At 36.5% G+C, this 14,613-nt stretch overlaps 1 protein-coding gene across 6 annotated transcripts in view; it reads left to right on the top strand.

Annotated features, from left to right (window-relative positions):
* Pclo (piccolo presynaptic cytomatrix protein) overlaps nt 1–14,613 on the top strand; it is a 321,060-nt gene that overhangs the window by 25,965 nt on the left and 280,482 nt on the right. The gene's annotated exons all lie outside the window — the stretch shown is intronic.

The following is a 14,613-nucleotide window of genomic DNA, read 5'->3' as shown; positions in this document are numbered from 1 at the left end:
GTGAATACATCTTACCATTTCATGGGTGTTAACTATTCTTATTGCTACAAATTACCTTCAGCATAAATATAAAACACAAAACAAAATTTAATTTCTTCATAGTTTTAGAAGGGCGGTTGGTTTTTGTGCATTCACCATAAGGGTAAAATTTTGCTTAACCAGTACAGCTGCATTTATTTAAGCTGTTAAAAACAAAAACAAAAAAAGTACCCTTTAATGAAGAGCCTTATAGTGTCAACACAATGAGTTTATTTGAAATAGCTATAAAATAAACACTACTGAAAACAAAGCTATGATTTCTATATTTTCTTAACATAAACTTGTTTATAGTTCAAGAGAAGGATTATAGTCTATGATATAGACACAATGCTACATATATATGTGTGTGTATAGATTTGTTTGTATGCTAATGTGCATATACAACAATTGACCCATCATGATTATTAAAACTTTGTCAGTTTTCAATAAAATGAGAGTCCTTATAACCAAACCTTCAGCAGAGTGTAGGGAACCATATGAAAGAAGGGAGAGTTTGTATGACATGGAAAGGACAGGAGCTCCACAAGGACAAAATATATCTGGGCACAGGGGTCTTTTCTGAGACTGATACTCCACCAAGGACCATGTATGGATATAACCTAGAACCTCTGCTCGGATGAAGCCCGTGGTAGCTCAGTAAACAATTGGTTTCCCATAGTAAGGGGAACAGGGACTATTTCTGACAGGAACTCAGTGGCAGGCTCTTTGTTCTCCCTCCCCTCCAAGGGAGGAGCAGTCCTGCTAGGCCACAGAGGAGGACTTTGCAGCCAGTCCTGAAGACACCTGATAAAACAGGGTCAGATGAAAGGGGAGGAAGTCCTCCCCAATCAGTGGTCTTGGAAAGGGGCAGGGAGGAGATGAGGGAGTGGGATACAGCTGGGATACAGAGTTAATAAAATGTAACTAATAAAAAATAAAGAAAGAAAGAAAAAAATAAAATAAAATGAGAGTCCCTTGAGTACAAAGTCACTAAATCTTCCCTGGAAATCTTTGATAGTCTGTGTGGTTGTTAATCCTACCTTGAAGGTCATCATTTGGAAAGGAGCTTACTTGAATAAATTAGAGAATTAACCAACATGCGTGGGACTCTAAGTTTTGAATAATTTGAAAGTGTAAGTTGTCTAAAATGTTTAGGTAGTTTAAGGTCCCATTTTTCTTTTTTTTATAATTTTTATTTTTTATGTTAATTACAGGTTATTTACTTTGTATCCCAACTGTAGCCCCCTCTGTCATTTCCTTCCAATCCCACCTTCTCTCCCTTATCCCTGCCCGTCTCCAAGTCCACTAATAGGGAAGGTCCTCCTTCCCGTCCATCTGACCCTAGTTTATTGTGTATCTTCAGGACTGGCTGCAATGTCCTCTTCCTAACAAGGTTGCTCCTCCCTCTGGGGCGATTGGAGGTCAAAAAGCCAGCCATTGAGTTCATGTCAGAAATAGTCCCTGTTCCCCTTACTAGAGAAACTTACTTAGATGCTGAGCTGCCATGGGCTACGTCTGAGCAGGGGTTCAAGGTTATATCTATTATGGTCCTTGGCTGGAGATTCAGTCTCAGAAAAGACCCCTGTGCCCAGATATATTTGCAATATGATCCAGTAGGATACAGAACGTCTGTCACTTTTACTGTGCTCTGCAGTAATTTCTTGAGTTTAGAAGACCGTGTTTAGGGGAAAGAAAATGTAACTAGTGTTCTTGACCTTGACCATGGTAAAGATCTCACTCAGTTGGCAGACTTACCTCTACTGTTGGTAAAGTCTATTGGGCAGTTTAGTATTAAAGAAGTGAATGAAAGTTTGTTGACTTATTTTATGTTCAAGTAGTTCATATTATTACAGCCTTTAAAAACTCAGAGAAATGGCAGATGGGTTAGCGTAAAAAGATGGTGAAAGAATGTGTTTGCTAATGTGTATGCATTTACATACATATATACCCTGCACATACATGACCTTATATACATATGAGTATGTATACTAACAGACAGATTTATGTGTCCAAATAATTAAAAATATTTTAAGCTTAATTTACATCACGATCCTACTGTTTATATTAAATATTTTTCTTGCATTTTCATTGGGAAAACATGTACCTCTAATATTTATTTAGGCATCATGTTTCTTCACTGTTTGTGTTACTATTCTATGTGTTCAAAAAGGATATTTTCAGAATATTTATATTTATGCTTTTGATTGTTTGTTTTGTTTTGAGACCTTTTGAGACAAGGTTTCTCTGTGTAGCCTTGGCTGTCCTGGACTTAATATAAAGTCTGTGACTCCCATTTATTTTCTAGCATATTTAACTTTGCTGTAAGACCCCATTTCTCTTATGCTAGTCTCTGAGGCAGATGCTTTCCTGAGAGGTACAATACTGCCTTCCTGACACGCCTCTTTTTGCTTTTGTTCCTCTGGTAATGAAAAGGGGTCCACTGAGGTCTGTCATGTGTCAGAAGCTACACCTCCCCAACCTCTTACCCAATAGCCGTTTTGAAGGTCACTTCCTGTTCACCTTGCACATTATCTTTCACTGAACTTGAGGAGTGCCAAAGGCTTCCGGTGGGCCCTGGGATGCACCTAGTATCTAACCCGATTTACCGTTTAACTGTGTAGTGGCCAGTTTATGTAAATGGTGCAATAATCAATTAACCCCTAGTAACAAGACACCATTCTTTCAGGCCTAAGTTTTGTCCATGCAAGCTGTGGCTTTTCTTAGAAGAAATTTTAAAAGTGGCATCATACCTTTCTGAAAGAACTTTAATTAATGAATCTGGAAGGTTGCCAAGAGTAACACCCTAGGTTGTCAATGGCTTTCTCTACTGAATTTCAGAAATTGCCATTTAGTTCAAACACAAAAGATGCCAGAATGACCTACTGTGGCTATTTATTTTGTATTGTTTTTGCCACTCTTTTCTGAAGTAACTTTTCACCATGTAAACAAGACAACATGAATATATAGTTTTTCATGCTGAATGAAGTCCTAGAGTCATAATTTTACTTTCTTAGCAAGATGATTTTGCATGGCCTAAATGGTATAGAACTAGCTAGCATATATTTGTCACTAGGCAACAAATGAGCCTTTCTAGCTGATTAAGACCCAGTGTTGAGACAGATCCTTTTCTTTCTTCTTTAGCTGTGGTAGCTTCTGCATTCTGCATCACTGACAGCTGGCCTAGTAGAGATGGACCACATTAGCTTCAACTGCATAGTGTCTTTCTTTTACTTTAACGAACATTACTTAATAATGTAAAAGCTTCTTTGATTTCTTTCTTCAGAGACTTGAAGTTTTTTTCAAAGAGGCCTTCCACCTGCTTGGTTAGAGTCACCCCAAGGTACTTTATGTTATTAGTGGCTATTGTGAAGAATGTTGTTTCCTTGGTGTCTTTTTTGGCCCTTTTGTCTTGGGTATACAGGAGGGTTTTGATTTTTTTGAGTTAATTTTGTATCCAGCCACTTTGCTGAAGGTGTTTATCAGCTGAAGGAGTTCTCTGGTTGAATTTTTGGGGTCACTCAGGTATATTATCATATCATCTGCAAAGAGTGAAACTTCTGTACACCTAAAGAAGATAAACAAGAAAGAGGACCAGGGGTAAGGTGATCAATCCTCACCTAGAAAGACAAAGGGGATTGACAGTGGAAGTAGGAGAAAACAAGTAACAGGACAGGAGCCTACCACAGAGGGCATCTGCAAGACTCTACTTAGCAGTGTATCAACGCAGATGCTGAGATTCATAACCAGATCTTCGGCAGAGTGCAGGGAATCATATGAAAGAAGGGAGAATTATTATGACCTAGAGGGGACAGGAACCAAATATATCAGGGCACAGGGGTCTTTCATGAGACTGTTTCTCCAGCCAAGGACCATGCATGGATATAACTTAAAACCCGGACTTGGATGTAGCCCATGGTAGCTCAGTACCCAAGTGGGTACCCTAGTAAGGGGGACAAGGATTATTTCTTTTTTTTTTTTCTTTTTTTTTTTTTCTTTTCAATGCAGTTTATTCAGGAACCTTGAACAATCATCTGACCCTGGGGAAAGCCAGCCCACAGCTTAAATAGCCTCTGGGTAGCCAACCCCAGCGTGCCACGTGGGCAATGCAGATAGGTCCACATACATCACATACATGGAAGCAAGCCAGATCCTCAGCCTTAGCCAAATGTGGAATTGTTCATGACAGAGAGCACTCACCATCGGGAAGGTGGAAGGCGGAAACCAGCTCCATCTTTAAGGGACAAGGATTATTTCTGACATGAACTCAATGACTGGCTCATTGAGCTCCCCCTCCCCCTCCCCTGAGGGAGGAGCAGCCTTGCTAGGCCTCAGATAAGGACATTGCAGCCAGTCCTGAAGATACCTGATAAACTAGGGTCAGATGGAAGGGGAGGAGGAGCACCCCTATCAGTGGACTTGGAAAGGGGCAGGGAGAAGATGAGGGAGGGAGGGTGGGATTGGGAAGGAAAGAGGGAGGGTGCTACGGCTGGGATACAAGTGAATGACCTGTGATTAAGATAAAAAAATAAACAAACACCAAAAATAAATATATAAATAAAATTTAAAAATCCTGTAAAAGCATATGTAACACTTTTTAAAATTGTTTAAAACATGTTTATGGGTACAAGCATGAACAAGAAATTAAAAGCTAAATTTTTCCAGATCAGTTATAAATAAAGGGCTCCACTCATAATCAGTTCCAGACGAATCACATGATGTGCTCTGCAATCTGGTGGACATTCTGACTTTTGTCACAGAGAGATTCCTTATATGAGTTTTATAGTAACAATGCTTATAATGTGGTTATAAATGTTAAACATATTCAATTTCAGGATAAATTTGATTTTTTTATTGAATTACATTTATTTAAAATAGTCAAATATGGATTTAAAATTGAGATGTTTTGCCCAAACTATTTTTAAGAAATCATTTATCCCAATAACCCTCATTTCCAATGCATTTAAAAGTAGCTCATATTATAATCAGTATGGTAGTTCTGTACTTCAGTGAACATGTAACACTTTGTCATTAAACACCTTTATTGATATGTAAGTGAATAAGCATGACTCAATACTGTAGATTTACATTTCATTATATACATTATCTCTTATTAGGGATTTAGGTTATTATTTTATTATAAACAAGCAGGATTTTTGAACATAAGTTTTTATATTTGGAATGTTTCCTAAGGAGAACTTGTTTATAGAACATCAAGAATGAGGATAGTGGAGTATTAAGCTATCTTGGGAGATATGAAAGCAGACAGCATGTCTACCACTCATGTGTGAGATTTCTTTTTATTTAATCCAGAATATTTTTTATTTGAGAATTTGTTAAAAGAGATTTCCCTTTTATCCTATAAAATAAACAAATAAAATAATGAGCTCTTGTGAAAGAGAGTGCAAAAATATGGCTCACAGAGAACTCTTTCTCATATAGATTCTGAACTTTGATATAATTTAAAACAGTATTTAGCCATCTGCAAATCTAAATATGTTATAAAATTGTATGTTTTGGCTAGTATTTATTTTCTTATTAGATTGTTTTTATTCAATACTTTAAATGTAAGGTGAGTTAAACTGTAGTCCAATGAAAATGTTGTGTAGACATTGTGTGAAATGACAACTGATATCAACCATGCCCCCTTTCCTTTCTTCAATACTCTCATGGAATAGGCATTTGATTAGAAGAGACTTTGTGCTACCTACTTTCCCCCCTACTTCATGTTATCGTTTAAGCCTTATTTTGGGAATTAAAATGAGAAAGAAAGACATGCAGTTATCAAACAACAAAGATTTACTTTAGGAGCTAAGTCAATATTGTCTTTACTTGTTTAAATAACCCATGGAACTAGAGAACAAATAGCACCTGTCCTATGTTCTCTTGCTTGCTCTTACATCAATTGGTAATTACTAGGATTTTAACTCCTACAAATGTGTAAATATAGGGAGCAAGTAAATATTGGTTTCCATGGAACAATGTGCCTATGTTGCATGGTTGTGTTTCTAAGGATGGAGTGGCTGTGGGGGCTCAGAAAGATAGAAGCCACTCCATATTTCCTTTACCACCTCAGAGTGATACCTTAGCAGTTTTCTTTTGTGTCTGCTAAAATAGGAGTGCTCTATATGAACCACACTGCCTGGAAAGAACTCTGTCAACAACATGGCTTTTCACTGGGGAAACAGCAACCAGTGTCTTAGTCAGGATTTCCATTGCCATGATAAACACCATGATAAAAAGCAAGTTTGTAATGAAAACGTTTATTTGGCTTAAATTTCTATTTCAGAATTCATCATTAAAGAAAGTCAGGGCAGGAAATCAAGCAGGACAGGAACCTGGAGGTAGAACTGATGCAGTAGTCATGGATGGGTTCTCCTTACTGGCTTGTCTCTGCTGCTTTGCTCAGCCTGCTTTCCTAGAACATAGCACCATTAGTCCAGGGGTACCACTACCCACAATGGCCTTGACCCTCTCATATCAATCACTAGTTAAGAAAATGCCCTAAAGGCTTGCCTGTAAGAGGATCTTACAAAGGCTTTTTTTTTTTTTTTCTCCAGTTTAGGTTCCTTCATCTCTAATGACTAGCTTGGGTCAATTTGAAATAAAATTATCCAGTACATTGTGTGGTTTCTCTTTTTAGGAAAGGAATGAGCATTGAGAGGTGAAAGCATTTGAGAAGATGATAAAACGATGGCTCTACTTTTACATTAACTGAGTGTGAGAGTATAAAGTATATTTGTTTAAATTGGAAGAAATCTGATATTCATACCAGTGAAAATGATGAATGTTTTATATCCCACTGGTGCAATGTGGGGCTAAGATCATGGTATCAATATAGTGGGTCTGGGTAAACTGTGAGGAACACTCTGTTTTTGAAATTGATACTTTTACTGCAAGGAGAAAGGTAGCTTACTCTTTGTACCATAGAGACAGATTTCTGCCTTTATGGATGCCTGCTGCAAACATAAGCCCGAGAAATTGCCAAGGTAATGAAAAGTCAGGGTCTTGCATTGCTTACATATACTACCATATATAGGACATTATTATGAACTTCTGTGTACATTTATTTACAAATTCCTTTTCAAATAAAGTGAAATATTAAGCTGTAGTATAGAAGACAGATAAAAATGAAAGTACATTGTTTTTTGATTGAGTTCAGTTGTTTAGCTTGGAGCTGAGAGTGAGTTTGGATAAACCCTCTTATTCTTGGGTTTGAGTCTTAACTAACTCCTTAAGTTCCTATATTAGTAGTGAGAAATTAGGTTCATAAATAACTGATATGCTTGTGGCTGGTGGATAATGGCTTGATTCAGTACTAAAAATTTCCTTTTTTTCATTATTTTATCTTCGTTAAAAAGCCTTCCTCTATGAAAACAAACAAAATTAAGTATCAAAAGTTGTGAGGCTCATGGTCTTACATCCAAACAAGCACTACTCAGACAGAAAATACATTCTGAAAAATTCACTGTATAGTCTCTTGCCTCATTACATATGAGAGATGTATTCTCTAAATATGGTAGTCTGTAGTGCTTATAATGTAATGTAAGTGATAGTTTTGTATTTTATTATAGTTGAAGAAAGACAGTAGTAGATATCCACATAAGTATTTGAAATATAGTACTTTGCTTTAATATGTATTAATGTTGGAATGCTTACATACATGTGTATGTGTAGAGGTACACATATATATTTATGTGTCTGTATGAACTTATGCATATTTTACATTTAGGTAATAAAAAGTATCCTAGGAAGTAGTGAGGAATCTAAATACTGAAAAATTATTCATAGTGAACTAGGGAGCTTACTGGGGGAATGGCATATCCAGGAGTCTGCATTAACATGTAGAATGTTGAATCATACCTGTTTTCTCAACATTGAGAAGGAAGCTGTACTGATAGGAACAACAAAGCAAGCAGAAGGAAGCAAGAGGTGACCCACACGTGAAATTGATTGCCCATGGGAATAAATACAGCCTCAGAGCTCTTCCTAGGGTGTCATGCGACTCTTGAAAAGTTTTGTTACTCTGTTGTATATTATATGTCATATGAAAGAATCACAATAAACTGTGGGAAGTCATGTCTTTTTATTTAACCAATCTAGGGAGTCACAGAAAGAAGCAATTTTTATTTAAAGCCTTTCCAGGTTTTTTTTAAAAAAAAATACTAATATTAATAATTAAGTAGTTGATGGAAGTCATAGACCAATGATGACAATAAAGGTTACCTTTTTTTTTAATTGAAAATGTATTTTCCCTTCCAATATACTCTGATTATGGTTTCAACTCCCACAGCTCCCCTCAGCTCCTCCTCACGTCCCTACCCATCCAAATCCACACCCTTTCTTTCTCTAATTAGAATACTAACAGACATCTAAAATTATAACAACAATAATAAATATTAATAACGATTAAACAACCAAGAATAGGATAAAACAAACACACAAGTTTTCTTTTTAAATCCTGAAATTATATTTATATTCACTTTCAGTACTTTTCAAATAACTTTCATGCTTTCTACCTAGTTTCATAAGTCTAGGGGTGGAATGATGTTTTCAGCATACTTCATCCATATTTCCTTTACCTCCTCAGAGTGATACTTTAGCAGTTTTCTTTTGTGTTTGCTAAAATAGGAGTGCTCTATCTGAACCACACTGCATGGAAAGAACTCTGTCAACAAAATGACTTTTCACTGGGTAAACAGCAAGAATTCCTGCTCATAATTTTGGCTGTTTTCTCAGTGTTTATGACACTGGTCTCCAAATGTTGATTTCCTGACATTTTTATTGTTTAAAACATCTACATAAAACAATACCAGAGTACAAGAAAAATAACACCCTACATAAAAATGCATTCATGCAAAAATGATTATGTAAATATTACATAATATCATGAGTCCCATATAATGGACTTACAACACTGAAGAGGGCTGTGCTAACTGAACTATGCAAAACAAGCAAATGATCATGTTTTAGATGTTTTTTGAGTGAAATTCTCTATTTCAAAATTTTATTCACTTATCAGACACAAAGCCACTTAAAGCACACTGTTCTCGTAGTTATGAAATGCAATTTATACATACTTACTAGTATTTATTAAAATTCCCAAATACAGTCAAATAGTGTGCTTGATGAGTAGATTATAACCACTTTTTATCTTTATCAAAATGTATTTATTGATATATAGTCTAATGAGATGTGAAAATACATGTTTCTAGATTAATGGAGTTTGAAAGTGTTTCCATTAAGGGACATGAATTGTATACACATAAGTTACTTACTGCTATCTGTAGTCTTACAACAAAGATATTTAACCAAGTGTATCACATTTTAAAATTTTATTTAGAATTAATTTTTCTGGAAGACACTCATTGGGAAATGCTGAGGTAGAGCTATGTTTCTGAAATGTTTTGCCATTATAGGAAACGGTTTTTCTTTAGTTATCACACCATGTGTAGTAAAACCATGCATGTTTAAAAACAGGAGCAAAACAGATGAAGAAAAACTTCTTAGTTAAGTTAGTTAAGTCACATTGTTTGGAATGCAGTATATACATATATATTTGACTACTTGTTCATCTCACAAAAGCTTATCTTTTATAGCCTTCGTTGTCCTCCTATGATTCTTTACTGTTCAACTGAATAGTTTAAAGCCTTGTATACAATTTCTAAGATAGTATAGCATGATAGTCAAAGACCTAGAAGCTTGAATTTAAGCTGGATTCCAATCTAGTCCCACCATTTATTGGCCCCTTGTAAAGCATAGAATGAGTCACTGCCCTGCAGAAAATCTTCAGGAAAGTAGTGTGATCCAGCTGGTCTGTGGTATATTGCTCTAACACATGAGGATCCTCAAGAAACATTTTGGAATTAGAGAAAATTAAATGAATCATGACTTCAGAGTGAGTCTCGAAGGATAGGATCATCACCATACTCTTCCTGTATAGGCATTGGCAACACTGACTAGAGAAGCAGTGTTATTAAATATTGGAATCCTCATTTTCATATTCCTAAATTCTTTTCTTTGCCTCCAGATTCATAAATTGCCCATGTCAGGAAACATTCCCTTTGACATGCTGCACTGACATGTCATATCCCCATGCACTAGGGTTGGTTGACTTTTTTTGTGTCTCCCACCTGAAAGAGAGGTGACATGCCACTCCACCCTCACCTTTACACTGAAGAAGTAGTGTCTTTTACCTCTAAAGTCTTCAAGCTAAGGATGCCCCATTCTGCCGTTTCCTCCTTTCCTGAGATTTGAATCTTCTAAACCCACTATTATATTTGCTACTGTAGTCAACATTTAATAGCTTATTTGCGAAAACCCAGAACTTCAAGTTTCATCCTCCAAAAACCTCTTGTTTATCATAGTATACTGCATCTCTTAAGTCATTTTATTTCTTCATGTAAGACCATACTTAGTGCTTTCTGGGGGGTATGCACTTTTAATACTCTATGCTTCTCTATATGTTCTTAATGTGTTGTCATCCAGTGCTTGTTCAAATTCAAGTATTACTTCTCTCCTTCCCTATTTTATGTTCTTTCATAATGTATCTAGTTCTCATAAGCTGACTACAGTGTTCTATTTTTGTGAACTCAGAAGAATGTAAGCCATTAGGTAAATATCTTTGAGTGAAGTGAGATTTCCTTTATGAAAAATGTTTGACATATTAGTACAGTAAGACAGATTGTGATTATATAACAAAAATTGCAAAGACCTTGAGGACAGTTTTCTTGTTTCTTGATGTTTTAGCGAAATGTTTTTTTTTCTCGGTATTTATTGGGCAGCATGATTTAATAAAATATTTTGTTTCCTGTGATAATTTGATAATGACAAAATAAAACTGACTGAAGTGTCTACTATAAGTTGTCAAAATTAGAAGCAGACTAACTTTTAAATGAAATTAAAAGAAAAAAAAAAAAAAGGAAATCCAGGCTTCCTTTGCCATGTTAAGCACAGATAGGTTAAGAGAATGTGCTCTCTGCTGAGACTTATGGCCAACTGTTGGCAGAGTGCATGGAATCTTACATAAGAGGTGGGAAATAGTAAGATCTGGAGAGGACAGGAACCCCACAAGGAGAGCAACAGAACCAGAAAATTTGAACACAGGGGTCTTCCCAGAGACTCATACTCCAACCAAGTACCAGGCATGGAGATAACCTAGAACCCCTGCACAGATGTAGCCCATGGTAGTTTAGTGTCCAAGTGGCTTCCATAGTAATGGGAAGAGGGACTGCCTCTGACATAATCTGATTGGCCTGCTCTTTGATTACTTCCCCCTGAGGGGGGAACAGCCTTACCAGGCCACAGGAGAAGGCACTGCAGCCAGTCCTGATGAGACCTGATAGACTAAGATCAGAAGGAAGGAGAGGAGGATCTCCCCTATCAGTGGACTTGGGGAGGGAGGGGCATGTGTGAAGAAGGGGGAGGGAAGGCGGTACTGGGAGGGGAGGAGGGAGGGGATTATGGGGAATAACTGTTCTGCCCAGTTCACGAACCCCAAAAGACCAGGAATAACTAGACTCCACTGTAAATACATGAGGTTCTTTTTATTGTAAATTACAAGCTGCAGCTTGGGCCCACACACCCCCACCGCCTAAACGGTGGGAGCGAGCACGCTGCACCCAGGTTATAGATTCTGGTCCCTCCCAGCATGTCCAAGGCAGGGGCAATTCCTGCCTGACAAGCATCTATTGGTCAAAATGCTACATTTTGAATTGATTGGCTATAGGAAGGTCCCCAGACCATATTGACCTGGTATCCCTCCCTAGGGGGATGGGCCAGTTTCCTAGCAACTGTTTTGTTTAATGGGTGGGGAAAGAATGCAGTAAGGCGGTCCTTCCCCTCAGGGCATTACTAGATTTCTCCACCCACATAGTTCAGGCCTTAATTAATAGCTGATAATTTTTAATCTTTTTGGTCTCTCAATACAAAGTGAATATAGTGTAATTAATAAAATAAAAAAAGGGAATGCGCTCTCATAAATCTACATCTTATAATCTTGGAATAAACAGTGAGTTGTACGTATGTTTTTTTTTTTCTTTCTTTCTTTAAAACATACAAGAGGAAGAAGATTTGCTACCAGATTAAACATTAAGGAGATGATTTCTGTAAGTCTTTCCATGTCAGATATTTAGTATGTGATTTTTGAATTCTGGGCACTAAGCACTTTATTCCTTCATTAAGTTCTGATGAATCCTGTATGTCTCTCAGAAGAAATCATGGGTAAGAACAGAAAATTACAAATTTAAAGGCATAAAGAGTTCCCAATATCTTCAGTTGTGTGAAAAATAAAAAATTATGTTTCACATACATTCATTTAATCAGCCTGCCTCTTTAGACCCTTATGATATGGAAACTGCCCTATTGCTTCCAATCTGGGAGATAGACAGGCAAAATAAATAAATAAATAAATAAATAAATAAATAAATAAATAAATACTATGGAATAGTGTGACTCATCAAAGCCTCTCCTACATAAGATCATTTAGCAAAGAACCATAGGGAGGACCAAACTGTGTGAAGAGAGGGAGACATTAAGGCAATTCTGGCAGACTGGTTAGTGGGTAATTAATACAGATATGCTCTTGGAAAACATTTCACTTGTTTTCAAATCCAAGTAACACTTTTATCTTTTGACAGTGAATAAAAATAGGTGCAGTAAGGAAACCAAAATACTCTTCAGGTGAAAAAGGAAAGAAAAAAAAAAGATTGTTTCAAACTGCCAAGGCTGTCTCTAGGAAAGCAAGGAGAAAGCTCAAGGGGAGAGATTTTCAGGGTTAAATGGATCAGGAGAAAGTGGGATTGTGAGCTGGGGTGGGGATTGTTTGCAGAGATTGAGGGAGCCTAGAGGCTAGCATTGACCTTGACAAGTTAATAGGTACCACAGTCATATGTTAATGGCAAAACTAGGAGTTTCTCTTGCCAGAGATAAGGACCTTGACTTCCTTTTTAAGAAAGCAGGAACTTTCTTCAAGCCCCAGAGGGAATGGGGGCTTTTTTTTCTTCCTAAATGCCTGACCTTGAAAAGGGCTTTGTTGAGGAACCAGACAATTAGTATAATTTCTCTTAACATCATTTTATCTTTTATCCAAAAGTTGAATAACTTTTTTTAAACAAAGGAGTTTTTGCTGTGATGACTTATCTTTATAAACATAAAAAATAGTCTTAAAATTTTTTCAATTTATATATATCTAACATTATTAAAAAGGACTGGAACAGAACAATAAATATTAAATCCAAAAATAATTTTAACAGTGGTAAAATATTAATCATATGATTTTATGTCTATCAAAAATCAGTATCCATGCTTTTCTATCCATCACATCAAAAGTATTTCTGCTGTTAGTTGTTATTTTCTCAGGGTAGCAAGATGATGTTCCTAATAATCAGGCTTAGAAGTTGTAAACAAATATACTAGATCCCATGAAAGAGCAGATTTCAATAAACACATCAAGTTTATGAAGAAAGCCATATAATCATATTTATACATTTATATACAGTTACCATGTTTTACTAATAACATGAAATATGTCCTTTTTGGCATGTTAATTAATAAATGCTGAGGTTTATGGGAAAATTAATCTTAATTTTCATCTGCAAGAAATATTTATCTCTTAGATGAGTTACAGGAAAGACTGTATAATGAGTAATCAGCAGTAAATAATTGTTCACTTTTAGTGATTAGAAAAGTATTTAGGGAGCCTGCTTCTGGGTTGCCTGTCAACCTTTGATGTAACCATGTGTTTCCAGCCAGGTAGTTCAATCTGGCAGGCTTGGTTCAATTGCTCCATAAAAGGAACAACCTGCCACTTTGTCACTCTCTTACTCTCTTGCTCTTCCCCTCTCTGTTGGGGCGCCCCTCCCCCCACTATGTGTGTGTGTGTCTCTCTCTTTCTCTTTCTCTACTTCCTTTCCTCTTTCCATCTCCATCTCCAGCCAATAATGTGCATGGCATTTTTATATAAATACCAACAAAATGTGCTGAGGTTGAATTTATAAGCCACAAAACAATTTTCAAGTCTAACAAAAGACTGTCTCAGTTCTTAAAGTACCAATTGCAGTTTTTGAATTATTGCAGAGACCCTAGTCAACTTCATTCAAACCACTTTGTTCTTTTGTCTCTGAGTCATAGAAAGAAGCAGTGACATTTCTCTACTCATCCTAGGTAGCTTTCCTCAGGGGAGAACATTAAGCCTACTAAAAGATTTAAATCTCTTTGGGGAATATGATCCTGATATTAACAAATTTAGTTGTTCAAAGCTGCAGTCCATAAAACACACAAATAAATTTAGTTGCCCATAAGTCTTATAAATCTTATTTCTTAATGGCTAAGTCATATCAGGTGATGTCAGCTAAATTGGTTTATTTATTTACTATGTTATGCCCAGTTCATGAGACCCCCCCCCAAAAAAAAAAAACCACTAGGAATCCACTCTGCTACAAAACACATGAGGATCTTTTTATTAGAAGCTTGAGCCTGAGTTGCAAGACTTCCTATGGAAGCATTAAAGAAATGTGGCCCCGCGGTCTAGGTGAAAGGTTTTTAAAGGGAAAAACCTGCAAGCAGGGAGTTACATGCCTTGGCATTACATGATTGGGT

The sequence above is a fragment of the Meriones unguiculatus genome, chromosome 21 (genome assembly GCF_030254825.1).
Source record: "Meriones unguiculatus strain TT.TT164.6M chromosome 21, Bangor_MerUng_6.1, whole genome shotgun sequence".
NCBI lineage: Eukaryota > Metazoa > Chordata > Mammalia > Rodentia > Muridae > Meriones > Meriones unguiculatus.
Note: the sequence above shows the minus strand (reverse complement) of the source record. Positions and strands in the feature narration are given on the sequence as shown.